At 32.9% G+C, this 26,087-nt stretch overlaps 1 protein-coding gene across 1 annotated transcript in view; it reads left to right on the top strand.

Moving 5' to 3' along the window:
- AMIGO3 (Adhesion molecule with Ig-like domain 3) overlaps nt 1–26,087 on the top strand; it is a 68,625-nt gene that overhangs the window by 22,843 nt on the left and 19,695 nt on the right. The window contains exon 2 of the mRNA XM_012939406.2: nt 12,480–12,649. The gene's annotated coding sequence lies outside the window, so the exon portion shown is untranslated. The remainder of the gene's footprint in view (nt 1–12,479; nt 12,650–26,087) is intronic.

The raw sequence follows: 26,087 nt of genomic DNA, 5'->3' as shown, positions 1-26,087 counted from the left end.
TATCTCATAACAAATTGATTATATTCTCATGAATATGATCCAGATAAATTTATCATGATCTGTTTGCATACCATAATAAAAGGAATCATATGATGGATCGTTCATTCATTCATTCATTCATTCAGCAATAAATAGTCTTTTCAAATCTACTGTCATAAAAGTATCACATGTAAATCTTTAGAGTACCATTTCATGTAAAATAAGCGTAATTTATAAAATGGAATGTTAATAATTCCATTGAATAGAATTTATAAATTACGAAATATCAGTCAGTCAGTCAGTCAGTAACAACGTAGAACTTCGTACGTACGTACATCAGTTCGAGTTGCCACACCACATTAGCACAGAGATGATGCAGTTGTCGATTCAAATCCCATAGTGGTAGAGGTAATAAGAGTATAAGCAGTAATCGGGAAGATTAGGGTTTGGAGATGTTATTTAAAGAGTATAATCCAGTGAAATAAATTTGGAAAGAGGAAAAAAGGGACATGAAGAATTCAGAAGATTAGAATTTGGGAGAACACAGAGAGTGGATGCACCTGCGCCATTGCAAACGATTTTGAGCCATGTCATTCAGGGTCTCTAACCATCGGTTGCTATCATCTCGCGGTCCCCAACCAGGTAGTCTACACCTACCAACATGACTCAGTCCACTTGTCAGTGACTTCATGGACTTGTGCCATGTTTTGGTTTGGCCGCCCCTAGCTTTCTTCCAACCTACTCCTATACCACTGAACATCGCACGTCGAGGCAGTCGGTCGTTGGGCATACGTAACACGTGTCCCAGCCATCTCAACTGATGAAGTTTCACTACTTCATCAATTGATTTGCCATCCTTACCTAGTACCCGTTTCCTAACAACTGTGTTACTTACTCGATGGTCCCATGATATACGAGCAATGTTTCGAAGACACCTATGATCAAATACTAGTAGCCTACGGATATCCTCTAATTACGAAATATATCTTAGAGTAAGATTACGAAATATATCTTACTCTAAATGACTTATTGTTTTATAATGGATATTTTCATGAATTAGTATTTACTTTGATATTTAAAGAAATACCCGCCGTAATAGGTAACTTGGTAACTAACATACAAAATAATTAAGTAATTATTTGAGTACATGTTCGTGTATTCTGCTTTCAGTGACATTTCTTTTAAAAAATTCGAAGAATAAATATCATCTGTCTATGCAAAGAGAATAGTATGATTCTACAGTAATTATTATGTAATACTAGATTATATTCATGCAAGAGAATTATGGTACGAGCTTTAAATATCACTGTTGATAGTCTAGTTATTGAATAGTTTAACTTCTGATTCACTAAAAAGATGAATTGTATGTATTGGTAAGGATTTCGAGGCTAGTTCGAAACAAGTTTTACTTCTTAGCCCTCAAATGTCCTGGTACGACAGAGAGTGTGGGGAGAGTCAGCTCTTCCTCTCCAAATGTTCTCACATGACCATGCCCATGCAACCACTGACAGGGAAGTCCTACTCACTACCTTATCGTGGGGTGTGTGTGCTTTAACCGGGTCAGTGAACATGGATAGTTCATCTAGGGGAGTTGGAAAACTCTGATTTCAAAGCAATGGTGCACATGGGCTCCATGATTGTGAAGGAACAAATAACGTATAAACCAATCATTAGTGACCGGCTACCATGGAAATGCATCTCCTGATGTCGCCCCACTACCTCGTGGATCAGACCTTAAGTTCGAAGGCTCCGGGTGTGGTTCCCCACAGAAAACCATTTACTTCGGTTTGGGCACCCAAGGAGTGTCCCAGCCCTCACACAAATCGAATGATTTATGTGACGTATATCTATTTGGTGCCTCCCTGTACCAATGTTTATGTGTTTAAATAAATAAATAGCTTATTTCACTTATTCCGAGATAAATATTGCTAGTTTCCATATAAATGAGTTCAGACCCAAATCTGTGAAGCTCCACTAATTTTTGGTGTCAACCTTGTCAATCACTCGTTCTATTAATAATTCGAACATATGTAGGACTTCAGGATAATATCCTTTATTTTCAAACAATTAATGTTACAGAAATAACAACATGGGAGTTTATACTACTGTATTGAAAATGATTTATTTATTTAATGATTACTATTGTGGTGTGAGCTATTTATATCCACATAAGTAGTATATAACGATAGTCTTCCATAGAATGTATTATAGTAGAGGATCGAGAAGTACAGAACGGGAACAGAAAGCAATTGGTATGAAAATTCAGGAACAATGATATCTGAGACGATGGACTGATATTTGCAAAAGAAACAGTCAAGTTTGAGATAATTGATTAATATTTTGCAAATGAAATATTTACTATATTGTTCTCAGGTTTTAATGAAATGTTCTGTAATTTCATGTTCGAATACATTCGATTGTCTCCACTGGTGTTTTTGCTCACTACACTATCACCTTATTTAAGAAACTTATTTTGTGAAGCTAGTACAAGGAACTTTGTATAATGAAATGTAATAAGAGTATGACATAATTGAGTAATAAGGATTATGTATAAATTGTTATGATTACAATGGAGAGAATGATGAAATGGATAAAGATTGTCTAAATAAAACAAAAAAAAGAAACACCAGTAAGTAATAATAATATCATACTTGAAGGTGGTATGACAAAAACAATGAACTATACAAATCAATGCGTACATAAAAGAATTAAACTAATTATAGTTGAGTTCATGAGTCAATATTAAAGCTAAACTATCATGGCAAACCTAGATGTACTTGATGGCCATTTCGTCTTAGTATGGATCTAGCTTTATTTGACTCATAAACTTTACTATTAGATTACTATAATTTTCACAAAACTCCCCTTCTGATGAACTAAATTTGACGTGGAATTAATTCACTTAATCCTACAATGCTTATTATCCTTACTTAATCAACAGAAATAATTGTATGAAAATATGTATTTTGTAACTTGACAATGATACCGATGTTCATCATTATCCTCATTGTCTATTTTAAAATTGTTATATATTTGCTCTTATTGTTTTTTTATGACACTTCAGTAAAGCTTCAACTTGATGAAAGTTAAATAACATCTTGATAAGTTGACCCCATTGCCAATTGTTATTATCTAGAGCTATCTTCAGTTCAACCTAGGAACTGTCCTCACAAAAATGTCTAACATATTTACTACATTTAAATTTTATAGTAGCTAAATTCATTTGGTATTGTTTGTTTGAATCTTCCCATTGTTGTTTAGGACTGCAATTGATCAGTCTCTTATTAGCATATGTACATACTATGCGTATTGCTTCGATATAGCCTTAATTCACAAGCATTATATGCAAAGATGGATAGTGACTAACAATGGGATCCAAGTTTCGTGTTTCATCTTTTTTGGAATTCGTCAACTATAGATGTACCTGCATCTCAGGATTCAGTAACTAAGTGAATAACACCATAGCGTTTGAAGCAAACGGTACTGGGTTCAAGTTCCAAAGTGAACATCAACTCTGAGATACAGGTACATACATCTGACGAGACCCAAAATAGAGGACGAAACTCACAATCTGGTTCCCACTATCCATCTTTACAGTAGCTAATATGTTACATTCCAAATATTTAGAAGGTTAAAAACAGTCTTCATGTGTTATATATATATGTATATATTTCTAATGATATTTTTCGATACTTTAATATGTTTAATGGACTATAAAGAAATTGCTAATCATTTATCATTCTGTCATGATTATTTCTTTCTTTCTGGTTACTAGTTTATTTCGTAAAAAAATTTTTTTTAAACGTTCAATAAAATAAGAGAGAAACAAAAAAATCAAATCTAAACTTGGTAAATCTTAAAAGAATGTAGTTGTAGTGATCATGTTGATATGCATAGGGATGTTATTTCAAAATTGTCTGATTTGCATGTTTTTTTCCTCCTTCTTCTTCATCTTCGAAACAGATCAATATTGTGTTATGCATTACTGAACAAAGTTGTGTTTTTTTTTGTTTTTGTGATATCGTTTTGTTGAAGATCTCTTTTGAAACAAAACAAAAACGATTAAGAAAAATGTGGAGGGGGGAGAATAAGGAGGAATTATTAAAAGTTGGTTTTTAGGGTTTTGTGTATGTACTTGTGTGTGTGTGTATGTATGTATGTATATGCTGTTTTTTTGGTGTATGTTACTCACCCACCCCACTTCACATATATATATATATATATATATATATATATATATATATATATATATATATGAACATATGAGCAAATGATGACGCCAGAAAGAAATAACTTTTAATTATTTAGATGAAAAGCATTCTTATTTCATTAGGATTTTAATGATAAGAAACATTTTATACTTTAAAGGTTAATATGGTATTATATGTGAAGACATATTGAAGTTTATTTTCTTAATGAATAAGTGTATTAATTAGATTTCTACCTGTATAGTTAAGTGATTAGTGTATTCGTTTTAAAATTCACTTATGACGTGGTAGATTTGAAAATTATTCCATTTACATGGTTATTATTATTTAGTGTTTACATCCTTTAGTCATTTTGTAATAGTAGTCATAGTGTCTAATCCTTACACGTTATCAAAATTTGTCGATCATAGTTATAATGTGAATATCAGTTTAACTGGTTCAAAATTACATTTCAGCTTGTCAAATGTTTGAAGATATGTGATGATCGAGAAGAACCTCTAGATTTAAGTTTTGTGATACTTATCACCAAAGAGTTTCGGAAATCTTAATAAAAAAAACAGATAGTTCCTATAGCATTCGAATCCGAGTCACACAGTGTTAATTCGAGATGATACCGCTTGGCAATTTTAGCTTTGATTGGGATGTTTGTACAAGTTAATAACTTTATGTGTTGTTTAATCGTTTAGTGCTGGTTGAATACCATCCTGCCTTCGTCTGAATCAATATGATTCAAAGTATGATTTACAAACACTTAAATTAGCGATAAGATATTCAGGTTGAAATTCTGATTAGTTTTGAGTTTGTTACGTTATTGTTTACTAATTTGAATGAAAAACATAATCGGACTCAAGTTTGATAAGATGTTGATTGTGCTAATTTTTCTGGCCTATTAATAGTCTGTATGGTCATTATTTCCGTCAATATTTCCATTAAAATTTGCTAGTTTATGTAGTTCAGGATAGATTAAAACACCGACAAAGGTTGCACCACAGAAATAATATTGTAAAGGAATATAAAAGGTAAGCATAATCAGGGTAGAACAAGTAAGCGTAGTATATAATAGCCAATACACTTGAAAGTGTGGATAAGAAAGAATTTCTCAGATGAGATAGTTCCTTCCAGTTTTATAGTGTGACAAAGAACTACAGTTGGATCATTATTAGCTTTTATTTTAAGCCATGCCATACTGGGTAATTGTGATGGACCAATAGATGCTGAGCCTACACAGTTTTCACGTCATGATCTCAAGATATAAGTTGATCACTTCTCCATTTTTTTTTACATTTAGTCCCAAATTCAGTAAATAATATATAATATAGAGCTGCTGAGATGACATTCGTAAAACATATTCAATCCATGAAAGTCATTTTCTCAAGATGATGACATTATCGTCACTTACATGAACGACTTTGGCTATTACAATATACAAATTTACTTTATCTATCACGTCATTATGGTCACTCAACCACTTCTAATGAATCACAGTAAACAATAAATGTAAGCAGGGATATGTTACTTCCAGTTTTACAGAAGTTATGCTTAGCGTTTTCTTTAGCAAGTTAGTTTGCTGCAGGATGGGGTCGTTGACCCTATGCCCAATCCTCCTCCTTTACCCGGGCTTGGGACCGGTAGTAACTCTAGAAGAGCTACAGGTGTAGTTCTTACAAACGTAGTTTGTATTTAATTATCGGTAGGATCAAGCTAATAGAACAATTCAATAAACTGATAAAAAACTACTATCTATCAGCATTTCCCTTATATCTATTAGTTATTCCGAAGTCGTAATCCTTTGTACAACTGGTTAATTTAAACAGAACAGTAGTCATTATTCATACTAGTTAATAATAAATAAACTTTTGATTGAGATCAAGAACTGATTGATGTTAGACCACCATTTAAAACCTGGAAGTACTGGATGGCCGTTTCGTCCTATTATGGGACACCTCAGCAGTGCGCATCCACGATCCCACTCGCGGGATTCTAACACAGGGCCTTCGGTCTCGCGTGTGGACGCTTAACCTACTGAACCACTGAGCCGGCATCCAATGATGTTAATGTCTAACATCAACCAATCCACGAAATTGCGCGACCAACTTCCATTGTACTGAGGTAGATACCTGTCTCTACCTGATATGGATTGGCTCCACTGATCACGGCTTCTCACTAGAACTCCGAGAATTCCCTCACGAAGCTAGTCACTAGTGAGCTGTCCAGTGCTTCCAGGTTTCCAAAGGTGGTCTAACATCAATCGGTTCATGATCGCAATCAAAAACTTAATAATTTCCACAACCCCTATACTAGTAATAATTAAACTATCTTTTAAACGAACTTCATATAAGTGTAAACACAAGTATTAGGTGAGTTGATGTTTCATTAATAACCATTTAATATATTGGATATATGTTGAGTAAAACTTCTACAATTACATATTTCTATTATGATTCATAACAATAAAGAATATAAATAAATGTACATTTAAAATAAAATAAAATGAATGCAATAAATTCACAGTAAATAAATAATATTAAACTTTATTGTACTATCGATAACATATTAACATTGAGAACTTTCAATACAATGATAACTAGTTACCTTAGTAACTATTTAATAACTAGAATAAGTGACCATCTACATAAAAAAAAATATAGTGATGATTTATCATGTAAATCATAAAATAACTTTCTACTCAATACGTCAACTTAACGTAGTTCATTCATTTTTATTATTACAAATTTACCCTTTATTATGTCTAGTAAATAGTAAATACACTTTATATATATATATCCTTGTATTCCATCACCTGCGGTGTTTTCATACAAAAAAGTACAATACCTAACATTGTACTGGTCACTAAGCAGAGAAAATATAATAAACAGATGTAACCCTTATTTATTCGTTTTTACTGTTTGGTTTCCATTTATTCATGCGATAAAAACTTGGTTGTTTTTAGTCCAATCTGTTATACTTAATTATACATATATATCTATGGTATATATGTATGTATATCTTATATCTTAATTAGTCGGATTTTCATACATATTAAACAATTGGGTTTTAGTTTGATAGTTTAGAAAATGCCAATTATTCATGTTCAATAACAAATATACCCCCCCCTTCTTTATGAATATTTTTTTCTTTTTTTGTACGGTACACTTTCCTTTGAACTAGTATATATATATCTGTATCTATATTGTTATTCTGTTGTATTAATGAATGTTGGTTCTGATCACATTCCAACTTAATCTTGATTTATGAAATAAACTTACTTAACTAAATTGTTTGACAAAAGTATTCAACTATCATATTTGTATACTAAAGAGTAAAAGATATTTTTCAATGGTAGATTCATACATATACACAATAGAAGAATACGTAACTATGAAGATACATTATGAACTAGTTATTTAAATGCTTATAGTAATCAGTATCACTACTACTACTACTACTGGTGGTATTAGTAGTATGTAGATTACCTGGAGAGAAAACAGTGTGTCAGAAGAAAATATGGTTTATGTTTTATATCATTGTATTTAGACTAGAAGAAGACAGACATTGTTTATCAGATTATATATATATAAAAAAAAGGACAATGTTATTGTAAAACAATATATAGCAATTAGACTAGATTACTTTAAAGATATGATTCAAAATGTTGAATAAATGATTAAGTTTGGAAGAATAAAGGTATTTAGTTGATTAAGATTTCAAGGATAGTATTAACGTGTTTTAAGAGCTGATAACTAACATTTAATCAAAGGAAAAAGTGTGCGTTATATTTAATATGAAAATCTACAGAAATATAAATATACGTCTGTGGTTGTTGTTATCAGTTTCAAGTTTCATGTCATTATGTATAACCTAGAGCATGAACATAGCACAAATCCATGAAGTCACTGACAAGTGAATTGAGCCATGTTGGTAGGTTTAGACTATCTGGTTGGGATCTGGGAGACGATAGCGACCGATGGTTAGAGACCTTGAATGACATAGCTCAAAATCGTTTGGAATGGCGCAAGTTCTAATCTTCTGAATTCCTCATATCACTTTTTTCTCTTTCCAAATTTATTTCACTAAATTATACTCCTTGAGTAACATCTTTAAACCCCAATGTTACCGATTACTGCTTATACAATTGTATCTGTGTGCTAATGTGGTATGGCAACTTGAACTGATGAACGTAAATACGAAGTTCTACGTTGTTACTGACTGACTGGACTTAGAGTGTGATGGATATAGCACTTATACCCTTAAAAGGTCATACATACATATTTACCAACTTCAACTATGATAGGTTATTTGAATGAACAATTGAAAGAAAAAGAATCCGAAATCGAGGTCAATTCTGAATCTTAACGTATTACATTGAAACAAGATCAGAATGTCATATCTATCAGCTAACTTGAAACTACTGAGGGATTGATTCATTTATTCTAATTCACAATGAAATCTCCATGGAATATGTGGTTCACTGAAATTTCATTATTCTTAAACGTAATTACTAAACATTACATAAGTTAACATCTAAACTAGACATTCATGACAACGTATTATTGTAACTTGATTTTTATTGATTTTTCTTCTAGATCAGAAAACTGGTCAGATGTATCGGAGGGAAAGCAATAATCTTTTGCTTATTTCTCATCATGTTATTTCTAGAACGAAAAAGAAATATAAGAAGAGGTTTTTGTGGATATTATAATACTTTTAATAGTTAAGCTCATGAGTTAATTAAAGCTAGACCACCATGTAAAACCCGGAAGCACTAGACGGCCGTTTCGTCCTATTGTGAGACTCCTCAGCAGTACACACCCACGATCCCGCCTCATGGAGTTCAACCGGGTCTATTATGAGATCGTTACCCACTGAAAACAGTGGTGGATGTGTGCCTCGATTCTGTGGATTAGCTGAAGTTAGACATTAACACCACTGGATGCCGGCCAGCTTAGTGGTCTAGAGGTTAATCGTTCGCATGAGACGGATAGATTCTATGTTCGAATCTCGCGAGGTGGGATCGTGGATGCAGTCAGTCAGGTACAACGTAGGATCAGGCACATATATGCATCGGCCCAAGTTGCCATACCTCATTAACACAACAAGATGGACACCGGATTCATGAAAGTAGTTAATTCAGAGGTGGTAATATATAAAAGAAAGATTGCAATAAGGATATAGTACAGGAAGAAAGAATTAGTTCGTAGAAAGAAAGATATGAAGCGATTTTATTCTCTTAGTTTAAGGGAAGACAAAGAGTACATACACCTACGCCATTGTGATCGGTTCTGAGCGATGTCACCAAGAATCTCTAACTACTTGTTACGATAGTCACGCGGACCCCAACCAAGTAGTCGTGGATGTGCACTGCTGAGGAGTCCCATACTAAGACGAAATAGCCGTCTAATGCTTCCAAGTTTTCCATGATGGTTTCTAGCTTCAATTGACTCACGATTTTACCTATTAAAATAAAAAAGAAATACTTAACAATGTAGTGTACCAAAGTAGTAAAATCATTGAACAATAAAACTAATCTTATTATACATATATTTATATAAGAAATTACCGGTTCAAATAAATTCTCTATACGTGTAGATATGTCTTAGTATATATATCTATCTATATATCTTTGACAACCATTTAATAGAATCATAATACACATTAATCTGCATAGTATTTAACAAACAAACAAAAAAGAAATCAAAAAGTCACCACTAAGATTATGCATATTTTGATGAATGATTTACATATTAACAGTGCCAAAAATCATGTTCATTGGTTTGAAAATACTTTTTTTTGATGATTAAAAGTTTTTTGTTTCTGATGGATTATTCTTTCAAGTACAATCTTTATTACTTCAGTATCAATAGTACTGGCGCTGACAGTATTATTATTAGTAGTGTAGATATTAGTCAACGCATACACACAAAATTATTTAATTATACATCAATATGTGAATTAGTAACTGGAGATAATAAGTTTACACCTGTCAATTAGTTACTGATTCGTAATTTGCATTCCTTCTAGGATCGTAAATACAAAAGTGGTAGTAGTAGTAGTAGTAGTAGTAGTAGTAGTAGTAGTAGCACTATTGTTGAAGTTTAGTTGTGCAACATACTAGTATCTTTTATACTAGATAAATGATAGTATTTATCGACCCTTTGATTAACTAAGTGAAAATATATACTATCCCCATTGTGTATGTATGTATGTATGTATGCATGTATGATTGTGTATTGAATATTTTTGGGATAAATAAAATATATATGTGTCAGAATGGGTTTTATGGAGATTGTAGTAATTTCAATAGTTGAGATCATACCCAAAAATGTACATTCCACTAATTAACTGCATTCGATTTAACTAACATTAAATTTAATGTAACTACAAGACAAATTCTTAGTAATTTTTAATGGTTGAGATCATGAGTCGATTGAAGCTAGACAACCATGGAAAACCTGGAAGCACTGGATGGCCGTTTCGTCCCATTGTGAGACTCCTCAACAGTGCTTCCAGGTTTTCCATGATGGTCTAGCTTCAATTGATTCATGATCTAAATATTGAGATATTTATGTCTTAAGTGCTCTTTATTTTCTAATTTTGTCTCTTTTTTCTTCAAAGTGAATTTAAAGCAGTAAATTATAAGTTGATTACTGATATTAACTCTAGAAATAGAATCAAAACTTCCTTAATTATTGAGTAATCTATATTGATACACTGAATAAATATCCACATTAGATGGTCTATAACAATTGAAATAAATTAATCTTTTATTAACCATCGTTAGAAATGGTGGGTTCGAATCCCGCGAGCGGGATTGCAGATACGCACTAATGAGGAGTCCCTCAAAAGAACGAAACGGTCATCCAATGCTTCCAGGTTTTCAATAATGGTCTAACATCAGTTGATTTATGATCTCAATCAAAAACCTAATCATATTCACAAACCTATACTGATAATGAATGATATTTGCAATGGATTCAAGGGAAATAAAAATATTGGTTAGTAAAAAAATGACCTGTAAAGTCCTTTATAAATCTTAGTAAATTGAGTCTTGACTAACTACAAACATCCTGAATTTGTTATACTCTCATTTGCAACTTACAGTCTTTGTATCTTTTACAGACTTAAGTATTTGCTTTCCCAATATTGAATGATGTGTAAAGTGTAATTTATATCTTGGTGTCAAAAGAAATTAGCTAATTATTATTATTATTTTGAATTTGAACTGTCATCACTAAGTGTTTCCACCTAATCATCAACCCTGATATTGGTGAATAAAGATTCGATTGAATAATTTCAAATTAGTTTTCATTGCCTTTATAACATTGAACAGACAAACACTAACAATTAAACAAATGTTTCATTTTAGTTTTAATTATGACATAGTTACTAGTCTTTGATCATAGATGTTTCAGAAATATTGATCGCATCTGCTGGGATGACCGGATAATTGATGATGAGGTTAGACGTAGGGTATTAGGGGATGATGGTAAATCAATTGATGAAGTTGTGAATCTTGATCAACTGAGATGATTGGGCTACGTGTTACGTATGACTGAACAACGATTATCACGACGCGCAGTGCTGACCAGTGTTGAAGATGGTTGGAAGAAAGTTAGGGGTGGCCAAACCAAAACGTGATATCAGTCCTTGAAATCACTAACTTCTGGTGTGAGCCATGTTGGTAAATGCAGACTACTTGGTTGGGGTCCGCATGACTATCGTAACCAATGGTTAGGGACTGGCTCTGAATCGATCACAATGGCGTAGGTGTATACACTCTTTGTCTTCCCTTAATCCGTGAGATTAAAATCGCTTTATACCTTTCATTCTACGAACTAATTCTTTCTTCCTTATACACAATCTTTCTTTTTATATGTTACTACCATTGAACTAACTACTTCTACGAATCTGGTGGTCGTCTTGTTGTTCTAGCGAGGCATGGTAACTTGGTCCGATGCATATATTTGCCTGGTCCTATGTTGTAGCTGACTGACTGATGATAAAGTTGAACAGTCTCAGCTCAAGATGGAACAGTCTCATTATTTTCTGTTCTGAAATGATTTTTTAAAATATGATATCCATCTGTGATGAAAGCTAAATTCGTATCTATCACTAAAACCACTTTACAAAGGTGAATCATCTCCATAATTTCTTATATGTGAATAGTTACTTCTGAAGAATACGACATCATGTAATTTTTATTAAATCTTCAACTAAATCTCATCAACTTTATTCACAATTAAGTCTACTGATTTATTGACAAAGATTATGTATATTGAAATATTTTTCTTTCAGTGGTGTTGTATTCGTGAGGCGAGATGTATCAATTATGAAGTTTCCAATATCTTTGTAGATAAAAGGATCATCGATAGTCCCCATACAATAAAAGCCCCACGACTAATCTATCTGACTCCGAGGACACAATACCACTAAAAGGATCTACATGATATCTGTTTCTTACTTTAGTAAGTTAAATAACAGAATTTTGAATTTTCTGAAGAAATGCAATGTTTTCTTGTAAAAGTTTTAATGAATTATTCTGTGTAGAAGTTTGTGGAAATCTTTGAATATTCTTGGTAACAAGAACCAACCTAAGTTAGATATCTCTTTAGAAACCAGGAGGCAACAGAATGCTCTTTTGTCCTAGTATGGGACGATATCTAACAATCTTCAAAAACGTCCATGCATAATAATTATTATGCACTCAACAGTGACTAATTTCAAAAAGTAATTTTAGAATTCTATTTAGAAGTCATGACCAGTGGTGTTCAAACTTATCGGGTCTGAGTCAGTTACTCGCCGAAGACAATGGAAGATAGTCTGATGGTACCGTGAATCGATTGCGTTTAAATATGTACACCATTGGATTCTGTCTCAGTGACCTAGAGGTTAAGAGCCTTGCGCGAAATGGAAGTTTGTGAGTTCAGTCCCTGATGAGATTGTAGATACTCACTACTGAACAGACTCCTACTAGGACGACACAACCATCTATCTCTCTTTACTTTTCAGTGTATGTATGACTTAAGTCGGTTTACGATTTTAATAGACATTTCAATTGATTAACGTACTACTTTCCTTTTTTTTCTTGTATAACATAATAGCATTCTATTGATACATAGTTTCTTTTTTACCGATTTTCTCCGTCAGGGATTTTAAACATGGCAAATCAGATCGATATAGAATTATAAAACTTAGATTAATTTATGTACATCTAATTGACTAATGCAAAGGATTGAATGTATATATTACTTGTTAAAAAAGAAATGTATATGGAAACATTATGATGTACATAACGGTAGCCTTATTTATTATCCATTATGGTAAGGAAGTAAGATATGAACAAAACAAAGACATATCAGAGACTATATTTCATACTGAAATCTTTCAGAAAATTTCCCCTTTCATCTTGTGCATTAAAAAAAAAAGAGTATCTGCGGAAGGTTTATTTTTTTTTCTGAAGAGTCTTTTAGTGACTTCAAGAATTTCTTCTTTCCTCTTATTGTTCATAGATAGAAACATCAAGTTACCAAGACTAGATTGATTTAATATTAGGAAAAAACAATCTCTATGATATTTAATTGATTTTCTATTCGTCATAACTAATTATAAAAAGGATATATTGCATAATCAGCTATCCAGTAACAACAATTTCCAGTGAATCAGTAATACTAACTGTAGATTGATTTTATTTGTAAAAATATTCATGGAGTATAAATATGTAGCGTTTTTTTAAAGTTTTTTAACCAAGTCAGAGAACTTCCGGGAAGAACAATCATGCAAACCTATTTGTATGTTCATTTCTGTGACATCGTCATAAGTTAGAAGTATAAAATATATCAGATCTTAATACAATTAGTAGGTATCTGCCTTTCCTCTAAAGGTACTTTATTAGAATCTGAAGATATCGTTCGGCCTATCAAAACGTTGTAGATAGAGAAAGCTTCCAACTTACCATTAAATAGCTAAATATTGAATTCGTCTTTCAAGAATAGCATATACTTTTAGTAGTTGAGATCATGAATCAATTTAAAATAGACCACCATGGAAAACGTGGAAGCATTGGTCGGCCGTTTCGTCCTACTGTGGGACTCCTTAACAGTGCGCATCCATGATCTCACCCCGTGAGATTCAAACCACGCGCGAACCCTTAACCTCTAGACCACTGAGCTGGCCGACATCCAGTGGTGTTAATGTCTAGTCTCAACCAATCCCCGAAATAGAGCGACACATCCACGATTGTCATCAGTGAGTTACTATCTCACAACACACCTGGTTGAACTCCTAATCACTGCTTCTCACTAGGACTCCAGGAAATACCTCTTGAAACCAGTCACTAATGAGCATATGTACGAAACAGCCTTTCAGTTCTTCCAGGTTTTTCATGGTGGTCTAGTTTCAATTGACTCATGATCTCAATCATTAAAATTACTATAATATCCACAAAAACCCCTTCTGATATTAACATATAATTGTCTATTCTTCTGCACTATATACAAATAATAGTACTGATCTGAAATTAAAGTGCCATGATTCATAGATGAAACTATCCAGTATATGATGATAGGTTACGTTTTACTTCTTTTTTTTTTTAAATGGACGCCTATTAAGTTGTGTTTTCTTTTACTTTTGACAATCAAAATAGTGTCTGTTTTATTCGAAACCAAATGACTAATCGTCTAATCCTAATTCCTTATAATATTTCTTCGAATTAACTGAGGTTTTAATTCATTGTCAATTATTTCATAAACCTACATTATTAAAATATAGAGTTGTATACATGCAAATTAGAATAATTGTATCCTCCGGTTATCGTCATTGTTTATTGTTCTTAATTTGAACTGTCTCTCTGTCCCTCTCCCACACACACACATTCATTCACTTTCCATCTTATGCTTCTAATTTCAACATTTGATTGTAGAAATAATAATAAAGAGATGGCTTCTGACCTCAAAACGAACTCTCAATCAATCAATCTATCTATCTATGTATCTATCTATCTATTTATATTTTGTATACGCGTTTTTTTCTCTCGCCATTTACATGAATTTCTTCCTCATCATATCAAACATATGAATAATATTCTATTTAGGTTTATGGTTTTAATGTGTGTATATTTAGATTATATTCTCAATTATAATCATTCTGTTGTTCATATATCCTGTTTATTCAGTAAGACTCTTAATCACTCATTCACTCACCCACTCGTCCTCTCACTCATTCACTCACTCGTCCTCTCACTCGCTCGCTCACTTTTTCGTGTTCCATTCACTCTCACACATTAATATTAATAAAATTTATGATTATTATTTCACCTTCAATTTGTTAAAATAGCTTGATATGATAGAACATTATGATAAGAAAATGATAATAATAATAATAGTATTATTATTATTACTATTACTCTAGGATTAGTCTATGGATTATTGTTATTATTACTACTATTACTATTACTATTACTATTATTATTTGGTTGGGATATATGAAGAAAACCTATAAAGGAAAAAAGATGGAAAAAAATTATTTTTTTTTAAAAAAAACAGGGAAACTAAATTTTATTACTATGATTATTTTACTCTGAAGGTCATGTATGTTTGTTATTGTATGTTTCTAACTGTGTGTATGGGTTGCTTAGACTATTCAGTTTTATATTATTTCATGATTAACAAAAAACAACACACACACACACACACCCCTGACTGGATTAATTTAATTATTCATGTAGATGTTTTTTTTTGTTTTTTTAGAGATTTAACCTAATTCTGACATCTTTCTTGTTGTTCTTGTTTGGTTCTTTTTTTCTTCTTCAATTATTCCTAACAGTTGGGCATTAAATTTATATCGTTGGGACAGTTTACTTATTCCATTTTTCCTTGGAATTAAGTAAAAGTGATACTAACAATAAGGTTATAAGCAGATAGTATCAGAACAATTAAGTGATCTATATATATATATATATCACATTCAACTATTCAGTACATGTTAATGGTTGTTTAAAGTGTATATGTTTATCGAAATAGGTAGCTAGTTTACCAGGTACAAATTAGATTGCTTGGCTGTAAGTAACAGTCTAAAGGTAAATGTTAATGATACTATCTAGTTGTCCAAACTCAAATGCATGGAGAAGGGCTCCAACCGGTGGCTTAGTAAATGAAATTGAAGTGTTCCAGCTATTGAGCACCAATTTTAGGATAAATTTTAATAAACCTTAGTAACCTGAAGATATTTTCATTTTTATAAACTACTGTTATCATCATAGAACAATAGTACAACATTGTACAAATGTCCTGAATTTAGTGTCCAATAAACTACATAGTCTTTGAACGAAACTGTCAACAAAAACATAGAAGAAATGTATAGTTAATACGGTTTTGTTCCCAATCCTGTCTAAACTTGACCCCATTCAAACCCTGAAACGTGTAGTTTAGATCAGTATTGCTGAATACTTGGCTTATGATATGTATTAAGGATAAATATTAAAAAAAAATCGACTGAATTAAAGCTTTAGATGTTACTGTTATAATGTGGGTACTGAATGTTACGAGAACGATCCCGCTACTAAAACATTCATCAATTCATTTTATGTTTCATACCAAGAGAGACAATCGGCATATATTGTGCTGTGGACACAATAAGAAATGTGGTAAAATGAGTTTCTGACTCAATTAGGAATGTAAATACCACCATGATTAGAGATACTTTTCTGTTACGACTATCAACCAACATAAGACGTATGCTTACAATTTAGCTAAAGATAACCTTTTACTGATCAATATTACACATATGTAAACATCAATGAGAAGTGAAACCATACCTGATGAAATATTATTTGTAATTTTTATTTCAATATTCCATTTTCTTTAAATGATCAAGAATAATTCCAATTCAAATGAATACAACCCCAAAAGGAGGGGTAGGGTTAGAAAAGGTCGACCCTGAAAATGCACACCTCGCCTTATCCCACGGATATCCGTCTCCGGCGGTAAGGTCTCAACAAGTACGGAGCTAACACAAAAATCACCCATAAAAAGGTCGTGTGTGACCGACCTCAAGCAGTTGTCCCTTGGGCACTGCGGTCACGCCCCCAGGTCACTAAGACCACCTCTAATCCAATTTCCTTTTCAGGTACCTCCAGAAGAACCCTTCCACGGTGTGGGCAACCGGGAAGTGATAACCGCTCTCATACCTCTAACAGCACTCAGGACCACCGTATTCATAATCAACCTCCCTCTTCAATTCCTAACTGAAATGAATACAACAATTAATATTTCACAATTAAACTATCTAGTTTAAAGAACGCAACACTATCAAAGTTCATTATCTTTTAACATTTTCATCTATCACTAAAGGTTCAGGGAATGCCCCTTCCCCAAGAAAATCCCCCGCTTCGATTTGTACACCCAGACCTCATATAAATCGAATAGGGGAGTGTAGCGCATATATATATTTGATCCCTCCTTGTACCATTGTTTATATGTTTAAATAAATAAAATAAATATACAAGCGAATAACTTTCCTCTCATTCAACTAGAAATAGGCTAAAACAATATTGATCCATACAATACTGTCTTTTATTATTATTATTATCATCATTAGAAAAACTCTTTCTCCGCCTTTCCGATCCATTTTAACTTACTATACTTATTGTTCTTCATCTCACTGTACCTTTCTTACTTACTTACTTACTTACTTTCTACAGAGATATATCAGAATTAGGAAATAAATTGAAAGTAGAAAAAGAATAGAACAGTCAACTAAATAATATCTATGTAAACATTACATAAATGTATTTGCCTATTTTGCATGTTTTCAATTAGATTGTTTCACTGTTTATTGATTTTCTGTTGTTGTTTTCTTTTTCTTTTTTTATATCTCATCCTCATGTATTTTATTGAATTTATTTTACTGGGAAATTTTAATGTTCAATTTTCCTCTTTGGTAAAGGTAAATAACAAACAAACAAACCTAATGTAACCTTTAGTTTTGAAAAAAAAGAAAAAGAAAAGAAAACAACCATAAGTTTAATGACTATTGATGTTTATTTTCTATGGGAATATCCTGGTAGTAATAATAATAAATATAAACCTGTTGGTTTATCTATCCCTTTAACTAATCCATAGCTTTATATTTGACCTGTAGAAAAACAAGATGAAGTCTGTTCCGTTTTCAAGTACCTTTCTCTCTCTCTCTCTCTTTCTCTCTTTCGCCTTATAGACCCAAGTGGTTCACTCAACGGGGTATGTTTCTGTGAATGTTGTTATTTCGTAAGAACAATTGTTATCGTTTAATGGTATTAGTTTAGAATGAAATGTGTTTACAGGATAACTGAGATTTTCTAATAGTTTATTATTATTATTATTATTATTATCATTTTTCATGGCTTAGTCAAGTAAACAAATTACAAACTATTTGTAATCAACAATTACACTTTTGTTTTGTTCATGTTATAAATCATGTTCTCAGTGGTCGACTAAAGATTGCTTGTTATTTTCAGGTTAAATAATAAAGTTATCAGTATAGCGTTATGGAGGTTATTGAGTTTTAATTGAGATCATTAGCTGATTAATGTAAGATCATCATTGTAGTGAGAAGTCATGACTAGTGGAGATCAGACAAAGGCAATGGAAGATGGTGGCGCGATATCGTGGATTGGTTGAATTTAGACATTAACAACACTTCGACGCCGCCTGCTCAGTAATTTAGAGGTTAAGCGTTCACATGCGTCACTGTAGGTCCCTATTTCGATTCCCGTTTACTGGATCATGGATGCGCACTACTGAGGAGACCCATGCAAAGACAAAATGGCATCCAGTGTTTTATGGGTCCAACATTGATTGGTTCATGATCTTAATTAGAATAATAAAGTATTTCTATTTCGAATATGCGCACTATTTCTATCTTATTAATGTTATATTTGTCCTCATGCCTTATTGAAATCCTCCTTTCTATAATTTACATAAATGGCCGGAAAATGGGTTTTTAAATTTTAGTTATCTTGGGATTAGCATGTAATTTATTCTATTTCAATTGACAGTGTTTGTTATAAACTTTAAAATTCCTCTAGGTGATTCAAAAAGGCCGTTTGTTTTCTTTGTTCCTATAATTTTAATATGATATCGTACATTTGATTATTTACTGAATGAGCCGGTTACCAAAGTAGTTGCTTTTTCATGACTAGTGACCAGTATAAATGTAATATTGTTTCCTACTGCTAACATTTTATTTGGTTTTATGTTTGCTGTGTAATTTGTGGAAATTAGTTCAGCTTAAACATAGTTTTCACTACACTATATCATGAACCAGCTGATGAAATATAAATAAGGGTTAGTTGAATTCAACCTAAATTGAAGACTTAACTTCAGAAATGTTTGGTTTATTGATTGGGTACTACAGAAAGATCTCCAATTACGAAAATGATATCCCATCTGATATCAGTTCTTGATGTTTATGCTAACGTCCATTACCATGGATTTTGTTGAAATTATGAACCGATCTAAGTTAGACAACCATTGAAAACTTGTCTCTTCCTATCAAGGGGCTCCTAGATAGCGCGCATCAACAACTCCCAAAACGCGAGTCAAACCCTGAGCCTTTGCGTTTGCGTACGAGATTGAAGATGCTATGTAAGATTTACGTGTTCGGGGTCTTGGTTATGCTCTGATAAGGGGCGTCTATTGCTTTCAGATTTTCCAATGGTTGTGTAAATTAAATTGATTCATGATATCATTAAAACTTACAATCTTCTCAGTCCAATATTAACAACTATCGTATATTTGTTTAAAAAATTGGTCACATTCAATTGTTTTACTCATTATTACAAGAGTTTGTTTGATAATGTTAAGCATTGCAATTATTGACAACAAAATTATAAGTGTATGATCAATTTAAAGGACAAATCCATTTGCCAAAAATTTATCCATTAATTCTATTACTTGTTCATGTGTTCCAATAGGAAGTAATACACAACTCAATAAACTGCACTACAATAGTCTATAATTTCTCACAACTAGTTCATTGACCGGTGTATATATTACTTACTTACTCCTGTTACTTCCAGTGGAGCTTAGGCCGATGACCAGCATTCTACAACCCACTCTGTCCTGGACCTTCCTTTCTAGTTCTATCCAACTGTTGTTCATTCTTCGCATATCTGTCTCTATTTCGCGGTGTGATGTGTTCTTTGGTCTTCTTCTTCTACTTTTTTTAGCCTTGAGGATTCAGTGTGAGGGTTTGCATTGTAACACAGGTGTGTGATTCCTTCAATGTGTGTCCTATCCACTTCTAGCACTTCTTCCTGACTTCTTCCTCCAATGGAATCTGGTTTGTTCTCCAACATAGTAGGTTGTCAATGTCCTAATAGTGTCTAACCAATGGATCTGAAGTATTTGACGTAGACAGCTATTAATAGACGTGTGTATCTTCTGGATGATTGTTTTCGCAGTTCTCCAAGTTTCCACCCCATATAGTAGAACTGTCTTGACATTTCCCGACCGTTGTTGCTACCTTGACGTGGTGGTCGGGCTAGCCTATCGTGATGAAGCAACCGAGCTATACTGGCTGGAACAACCGTTCCTCAAGGTCCTACCATGTCAGACAGGTCGGTTGAAGAGCGGTAAGACTAAAAGCAACAAACCCAAGGTCCGAAGGCGAAGTCGTACTGCTGACTATACAGAGGTGTGACGGCAGTAAGGTGTTTCCTTCAGACAACCAGCATGACAGCAATGCTGCCTTCCCACAAGGAGGGGTGGGGTTAGAAAAGGTCGACCCTGAAAATGCACACCTCGCCTTATCCCACGGATATCCGTCTCCGGCGGTAAGGTCTCAACAAGTACGGAGCTAACACAAAAATCACCCATAAAAAGGTCGTGTGTGACCGACCTCAAGCAGTTGTCCCTTGGGCACTGCGGTCACGCCCCCAGGTCACTAAGACCACCTCTAATCCAATTTCCTTTTCAGGTACCTCCAGAAGAACCCTTCCACGGTGTGGGCAACCGGGAAGTGATAACCGCTCTCATACCTCTAACAGCACTCAAGACCACTGTATTCATAATCAACCTCTTGACATTTGTATTGAAACCTGTGACTTTGGTGTTGGCTTGTGGATAGTTGTTTTGAGTTCTAAATGTTCTTTAGTTGTAAATATACTCCTGTTGCTTTGCCGATCCTCGCCTTCACATCTACATTAGATCCACTATGCTCCGCCTGTAGCCCCTCCGGAGCTACTACCGGTTCGAATCCCGGATAAGAAAGGAGGGTTAGGCAAAGCAGTATATATATATTCAGTAGAATAACTTCCTATCTCATTTTTTCTTGATCTTCATTACAATTTTCTTCAAAAAGAGTAACATTATAAGGTTGAAATTTATTATAAACATTTCGGATTTCTTTTCCTTTTCATTTTTTGTATTAATTTTCTCTTCCTAATTTATGATGAAAATTTCATTCTATTTTTTAAGTGAATAATATTCAATAGGACAATTTCATAGTTGTGTTATTATAAATTTGTATAGAATAATTAATTTTACTTTTTATTCATTTTATCCCCAATGTCTTATAGATGTAATTTACTATCAATTATCCATTTGTTACTTTAACTAAATATTCATACTAACCATAATAATAATAATAGTATTAGTAATGATGGTAATAGTAATAATAATGGTGATAGTAATAATGGTAATAATAATACTGACAATAATAGTAATAATAATGGTAATAATAATACGCATGAACTGAAAAAAACCCACTAATTTTCCACTTGAATATCTCAAGTTTATTTGCTAAAATGTTGTTGTTTTTTCGCCACAATTCATTTCAATTTTCTAATACAGATAAGTAGTATAAAGTATTAGCATGTAAAAATTTATCAATTATAAGTATAAGTAGTAGTGAATTAGTATTAATAATGTTATATTATTCCACAAAACCTCTCTTTGATTATAATTATCATATTCTCACTAGTGACTGTCTTAAAGAATTACTTCCTGGAGTTCTAGTGAGAAACAGTGGAGTTCAACCAGGTCTGTTATGAGATAGTAACTCATTGAAGACAATGGTGAACGGTGACGCAATTTCATGGATTTGTTGAAGCTTAACATCGTTGGATGCCGGCCAGCTTAGTGACCTAGAGGTTAAGCGTTCGCGCACGGTTTGAATCTCACGGAGTGGGATCGTGGATGAGCGCTGTTGAAGAGTCCCGCAATAGGACGAAGCGGCCATCAATTGCTTTCAGGTTTTCCATGGTAGTCTAGTTTTAATTAACTCATGAATTCAATCATCAAATAGTAAATTGTTATTTAACGAAAACTTTTAAGTATTCTGTTTATTATTTTTTAGATTACCGTAACAAAACCACATTTAAATACATGAACACCCGTTTTTGATGTTCATCTAATGAGGTATGGCAACTTGAATCGATGCATATATGTACTTCGTCCTACATTGTATCTGACGGATTGAATACCTGTTTTTCCGAAGTGATAATATTATTTATTTGTGTAAAGAGTGGAATTAAGTTGAAGAATTACAAATCTTCAGTTATTTGTTGAAATCATTGTAAAGTTATCTAATTGATTATTTAAACGATTGGTCTTTGTGTGGTATCAATTCAAATTTAAAACAGAATATATTTATTGAGAAGTAAGACTATAATCCATTGGTCTGATAAAGTCATGATTATTATGAGCTCATTAAATCAATCAATGCTCAAACGAGTACATTTCCCATGATGGATCTGTAAGATAATCAGTTCTCTATAGACTATAAGTATACTTTGATGAATGCCAACTAGATCCAAAGTTTCCTGCCGATTACTGAAAGAGTTAGATAAACATGACTAAAGATCAATCACAGTACATTGATCCTCTCTTATTTAAAATAAAATGTGATCTTTAAAATTATTTCATTTCTTGAGATCTATTTCGTTTGTTACTCTATATATTTCCCCTTTATTAGTTATCACTTCTTCTAATGAAATTAAATGTGTTGATTTTCACGTCTATATTCCAATTAGTTTATAGTCAAATTAATAATCATTTTATTAATGATTGAATACTCCAACTTTAAGAAAACTCTTTTCATATGACTAAATCTAAGTGAGAGGGAGAGAGAGACAGTAGGTAAAGTGATAATGGATATTAATGTAGTTAGGCCCCCAAATGCCCTGGTACGGCCGAGAGTGGGGAGAGTCCGCTCTCCCTCTCGAAATGCTCTCACATGGCCACGCGTATATAACCTCTGACAGGGAAGTCCTACTCTCTGCCTTCTCGTACGACGGGTGTTGTTTATGAAAATGAGAGGACGAAAAGCGAATGTCCGGTGCTTTAACCGGGCCGGTGGATACGGTGAGTCCATCTAGGGGAGTTGGAAAACCATGATTCCAAACCAATGGTGTACATGGGCTCCATTATCCTGAAGGAACAAATGGTGTATAAACCAATTATTGGTCACTGGTCACCATAGGACTACATCTCCTTACGTTGCTTCACTGCCTTATGGATCAGACTTTTTGGTCGAATGCTCCGGCTATGGCTCCAACAGAAAACCATCTGCTTCGGTCTGGTCACCCGGGCAGTATCACATCTCACATACAAATCATGTGACTTGTGTGTCGATTATGTATTTCGTGCCTCCTTGTACCAATATCTATGTGTTAAAATAAATAAATAATAAATAAATAATGTAGTTCTAAAATATAACAAAATAGTACAAACGAAATTGATGAGGAAAATAGATGAAATTATAAATAAATCACCAGTATAATACAATATCAATATCATTTACTCTCCCTTTCTACTCAAGTAATGAATACATGACATTACTGGAAATGTAATGCAAACTATCACTACTCAATAGGCGTAGCCTTCAGACACAAAGTATATATATATATATATATATATATAAAATTCATATTTACAACTAGACATGGCACCTAATAGATATCTCGAGACTATAATTCAGTCATTTCAATTTCCTCTGATTTATCCATATATGTATATATATACCTCGTTAATCTATTAGGGATACCAATTTCTTAAGAACAATACTTCTTGTCTTTTCTTTTGTTTTACTTTAAACATTATAGCCATCCATATGTCTTAATGTTTCCTTCCCCCTTCGTTTAAGACTCTTTCAACTAATCTAAAGATTAATATACTATCTAATGTAAATTCTAGAACAGATGCTTTGAAAACATTATCCTCTCATGTTACATAAATAATAAAATGATATATATGTATTGTTTTCTTTTTTGTTCTACAAAAGATGATCAGTGTATTCAGGAAAGACATACAGAAATTTATTGACATCTTATTCAATATATTCTACATGAATGAATAGATCATCTATGGTTAGTTTGATTTAAGTTATATCAAACAAATTCAACTCATCTTATAGTAGTGCTTCCGGTAGAGATCTCTTAATATTATCTTAGTCATATGATATTGTTACTATAATGATTAATATATAAATGTATAAACATTTATGTAAGTTGTAGTCGTAGTGGTCGTATTAGTAGTAGTAGTATTAGTAGTAGTATTAGTAGTAGTAGTAGTAGTAGTAGTAGTAGTAGTAGTAGTAGTAGTAGTAGTAGTAGTAGTAGTAGGAGTAGGAGTAGGAGTAGGAGTAGTAGGAGCAGTAGACGAAGAAGAAAACATCTAAACAGATGTTTTGTGATAATTTTGATTCTCATGACTTTTGTTTTGTTTCTGCTTTTGGTTGAGTTTTAATGATAAGTTTTTTGTGTGTGTTTAGTTGTAATAATAATACAATTGGTTTATAATTAATGTGTAAGCTTTATAGTCATTAGGCATAGTCACTATTGTGAAGAAATACAAATATGAATAATTTCAATGTTTCATTGAACAGTATTTTTCACATGGTTATTAATAAAGGTTTTACTTATCAGTGATTGAATAATTTAAACCTTTTATAATGATGATATAAACAGAATATTCGTTGAACATGTCTTTGACTATCTACAATTAGTAACTCAGTGCATAATGGGGTTAGGTAGTTTAAATCAAATATACTAGATTTGATTCTTAGTGTAGATATTACCACTTGAATACAGATATATTCAGTTGAAAATTGTCAACTAAGATGCAATTCATGTTCTAGATTCCACATTCCATGGTATAATTTATCGATTCTAAATATTTTTCATGATGTATCTATTTAATCATTGGAAAATATCTTGAATTTATCAAATGTGATCAAACATTGTGGTTGAAGATGTTACGTGGTATATCACCTAGTAAACTATATTCTCAATCGTTTTTCACATTATCATTGCGACTATATGATTTCGATTCTTCCGCTATTCATCCTTTCAATTTCATCTCGCCTTGCTGATGCGATATGAAGACTTTGCCTAACATAAATTTGTCCCAGGCATTAAGTTGATTATAATAGGCAGAGATCACAAGAAAAAAATCGTTTTATCCATAGCATACGTATGTATAATGCACGATTCTTCTCTATAAAATAACCATGGTATAAACATTTATTAAGAATTAGACATTTCTTACCACATGCATTGAGTACATTTACCGTTCCGGAAAATATCCAACACTTGGATCTTGATAGTTCATGTCTTCGCATTCATAATACCGAGTTTCGGTTCATGATCTTAATCAAAACTTAACAATCTCCACAACCACTATACTGATAATTACCATGTGCTTACTAGTGACTAGCTTCGTGAGAAAATTCTCGGAGTTCTGGTGGGAAGCCGTGACCAGTTGAGCTAATCCGTGTCGGGTAGGAACAGGTGTCTACGTCAGCACAATGGAAGATGGTCACGCAATTTCGTGGATTGGTTGATGTTAGACATTAACATCATTGGATGCCTGCTCAGTGGTTCAGTAGGTTAGGCGGTCGCGCGCGAGACTGAAGACCTTGTGTTCA

The sequence above is a fragment of the Schistosoma haematobium genome, chromosome 3 (assembly GCF_000699445.3).
Source record: "Schistosoma haematobium chromosome 3, whole genome shotgun sequence".
Classification (NCBI taxonomy): domain Eukaryota; kingdom Metazoa; phylum Platyhelminthes; class Trematoda; order Strigeidida; family Schistosomatidae; genus Schistosoma; species Schistosoma haematobium.
The sequence above is the reverse complement of the archived record's forward strand: the minus strand, read 5'-3'. Positions and strand labels throughout refer to the sequence as shown.